Genomic DNA, 4,427 nt, shown 5'->3' with positions numbered 1-4,427 from the left:
TTTAGGTTATCCAAATTTATAGGAGAAGCCATTGCTCGAACTGCTGACCCCATTTCCTGGAAATCTAATAATCTAGTATGGGTGGAACAATGGCCATTAACAACTGAAAAACTGTCAACAACAAAACAGTTAGTTCAACAACAATTAGAGGCAAGACACATTGAGAGTTCTAATAGTCCACGGAATACACCCATTTTTGTAATTAAGAAAAGGTCAAGAAAATGGAGATTGTTACAAGATTTAAGAGCAATAAATAGCACAATGGAAGATATGGGGGCCTTACAACCTGGTCTGCCCTCTCCTGTTGCTATACCAAAAGATTATAATGTAATAGTAATAGATTTACAAGATTTTTTTTTACTATTCCCCTTGACCCTGAGGATAGGAAAAGATTTGCATTTAGTGTGCCTTCTACTAATTTTAAACAACCTTATCAAAGATATCAATGGAAAGTATTACCTCAGGGTATGAAAAATAGTCCCACTTTATGTCAAAAGTTTGTAGATAAAGCCATAACTAAAGTAAGAGAACAATACTCTGAAACATATATGGTACATTATATGGATGATATTCTTATTGCTCATCCTGATAGGGCTATTTTGCAGGAAATTTTACAGTCACTAACTGAGGCATTGTTAACAAATGGATTACAAATAGCTCCTGAAAAAATTCAAACTAACCCACCTATGACCTATTTGGGTAGAATTATTCATATGCAGACTGTGACTCATCAACCATTTCAATTAAGAAAGAATCACTTACATACTCTTAATGATTATCAGAAACTATTAGGAGATATAAATTGGGTGAGGCCATATCTAAAAATAACAACAGCAGAACTGAAACCTTTGTTTAATATATTACAGGGAGATTCTGATCCCACCTCACCCAGACAAATTACTCCTGAAGCCGAACAAGCTCTAAAATTGATAGAATCAACCTTAAATAACTCTTGTTTGCAAAGAGTAGATTACACAAAAGATTGGGATTTAATAGTTTTACCTACTCCAGTGTCACCTACAAGAATATTATGGCAAGACAGACCATTGGAATGGACCCATCTGCCTGCCACATCAAAGAAAATTGTTAGTTCCTATCCCATGCTTATAGCCACTTTAATATCTAAGGGAAGAAAAAGGAGTAAAGAATTACTGGGAAAAGAAATGACTAATATTGTTATTCCTTATAATAAAGACCAATTACAGATATTACAACAATCCAATGAAGACTGGCAAATAGCTTTAAGTTCCTATACTGGACAGATTTTATTTCATTTACCCAAACATCCCCTGATCCAATTTTTTGCTAAACATCCTGTTATATTTCCAAAATATTATACAGATAAGCCTATTCCGGGAGTGATGTTGGTATTTACGGATGGATCATCTAATAGAAAAGCTGCTATATTGATTAATAAAACTCCTAAGGTAATACAGACTCAAGAAACTTCTGCTCAGAGAGCAAAGCTAATAGCAATAATACAAGTTCTTGCTGAGTTACAAAATCACATTTTTAATTTATATTCTGATTCTCAGTATGTGGTCAAACTATTTCCTCATATAGAAACCGCAATCCTGCCAGAACAAAGGACAACAATTTTTGACTTTTAAACCAGTTACAAAAACAGATCTGGGCTCACTCCCCCCACCTATTATATTGGTCACATGAGAGGTCACTCTAATTTGCCTGGAGCTATACATGAAGGTAACAAAAAGGCTGATGAGTTACTAAGTCTGTGATTTATTCTTGTATAGAGGGGGCGAAAGCTTCTCACGATTTACATCATCAAAATTCCTCTGCCCTCCGGCATCAATTCCACTTATCTCGAGAAATAGCAAGATCAATAGTAAAAAATTGCCCACACTGTCCTTCTCATCAACCTGTTTTGCCTATGGGAGTTAACCCTCGTGGGTTACTGCACAATATGTTGTGGCAAATGGATGTGACTCACATCTCAACTTTTGGGAAACTTTCTTATGTTCATGTTTCTGTAGATACTTATTCTCATGTAATATTAGCCTCTGCTAGAACTGGAGAAGCTTTTAATGATGTAATGCAACATCTGTTTTTCTGTTTTGCCTTTTTGGGAATGCCCAAAGCCTTAAAAACAGATAATGCTCCAGCTTATGTTTCAAAACCTTTTAAAGAGTTCTGTCAAAAATTTCATATCTCTCATTCCACTGGCATCCCTTATAATCCCCAGGGACAAGCCATAGTGGAAAGGGCTCATCAAACCCTAAAGACACAAAGACAAAAATTACAACAAGGAGAATTTAAACACAGTTCTCCACATCATATTCTCCAACATGCCCTATTTGTTCTTAATAATTTAAATATAAATTCTCAAGGAAATACTACTATGTTAAGACATTGGAATCCTGATATAAATAAACCCAAACCCATGATAAAATGGAAAGATTTACTCACAGGACAATGGAAAGGACCTAACATTTTACTAACTCGTGGAAGAGGGTATGCTTGCATATTTCCACAGGACGCAAATTCACCTTTGTGGGTGCCAGACCGTCTCATCAGACATGTCGGGGCCTCCACCCCCACCCCTATACTTTCTAGTCAAGCGCAAGTCGCCACCTCCGGAGACATCAGCTGTGAGACCACTATCCCGACAGATGAAGAACCTCAACCTGACGGAGCGCCCGCAGCCGCCTCCGCGTAAGCGCCGTACCAACTCCTCTCTCTCCGCTGAACCACCGACATGGGGACAAATTAAACACCTCACCCAAGAAGCAGAGAAGATAATCACGGATCAAGGAGTCACGGTGACACCTACCAATCTCTTTGTTGCTATGCTTGCTATTCTGGCCTACCGGGTAACAAAGACAAATGCTTTAGATAATTCTTATTGGACCTACTTTCCTGATCCTCCAATTTTGCAAGTGACTACTTGGGATAATGATATAATTCCTGTTTCTACCACTCTGCCTAAACTTATGGGAGGACCTTCAAGTCCTTACCCCTATAAGGAATTTAAAATGAATAATAATTTCACCTTTAAGGGAAAATCTGCCTTTTATCCTATTTGTTTTGTGTTCCCCACTTCAGCTCAGACAACTGGTCCTAAAAAAGATGGATGTGTAACTGTTGCTCTAAGGAGCCAAATTACAAGTTCCGCTTCCTCTAAAAAATCTTCCAAACATCTCCTTTGGTCTCTTACAGGTACACCTGAAGCAAACATAATATTGTACATCAACTGTAGAAATGGAATGTTGCCTGCCATTCCAGTAAACAACGAATGTTGACCACCATCAAGCCATCAGCCACTGCAGCCACCCCCTGGATGGTGCACTCTGAGAGGGATTCGGGATGGAGCAAAACAGGAAAGATTTTGTGCTCTAGATATTGGCCCTAGATAGTTAAGATGCACGTCTAAGGAATAATTTCAATGAGTTCAGACTCTTGCATTTTCCCATACATAGAAAAACACTAAAATCATTAATTTGAGATGTCTGGTTATTGTGATTAGCAATAATCTTTTGATGTTACATTTTTTTTCAGCAAAAATTCCTATATACCCTGGCTCCTCCCTTACCTCTTTGGAGCAGTTCCTCAGAGCTATCTGTGAGGCTGTTTCTTAGGTTATAGTCCTCAATAAGTTCCCAAAATAAAACTTAACTTGAAACTTTTAGGTTGTGCATTTTTCTTCAGTTGACAAACTATATTTCAATTAAATAAATAAATGAAAATCAATTTAGCTAATAAATGTAAAGACAAAAAGAACACAAAACAGAATAAAATATCAGAATGCTTCATTTCTAATGAAGCTAAATAAGGAAAGGTAGTAAAATATAGTAGCACAGCCTCTGAAGATGCACTAATTGGTAGTCAATCCCAGTTCTGGCAATTACTTATTATTTGACTTGACTTGTCTGTGATTCAATTTCTCCTGCTGCAAAAGGGAATAGTTATTGCCCTTACATCATATTTGTAATTACTAATTATTTTTACATAGTTAGATATATAATTTAAATTATATTTATATACATATATATAATTTCATAGTTTCAACTGCATAGTGGTCATTGTGTGAATTGAGGAATTGAGTGAGTTACCATATTTAAGGTACTCAGAACAGTACTGAGCACAAGATAAACGTAGATAATAGAAGTTTCTCATGAAACTTTGGCTTCAGACATGTTTTTAAGTGTGAATACTGGTCTAAATAATCTAAAATGTACTACATACTGTGGCTAGTGATTGAGAAACTCAGTTCCTGTTTCAGGAGCTGTGACATTGCCATACAGATATTACCTGCTACTTCTCTGGTCCTCTAGCTACAGTGTTAGCATAAACTTGTTAATGAGTTAATGAAATTTAATTAAAATGGCATCACCACTCAATCATAACTTGAGTGCAATGAAACTTGACTGGACATCAGGTATGGGGGTGGAGTCCAAGGCCATGAATAA

The sequence above is a fragment of the Physeter macrocephalus genome, chromosome 21 (genome assembly GCF_002837175.3).
Source record: "Physeter macrocephalus isolate SW-GA chromosome 21, ASM283717v5, whole genome shotgun sequence".
Taxonomy (NCBI): Eukaryota; Metazoa; Chordata; class Mammalia; order Artiodactyla; family Physeteridae; genus Physeter; species Physeter macrocephalus.
The sequence above is the reverse complement of the archived record's forward strand: the minus strand, read 5'-3'. Positions refer to the sequence as shown.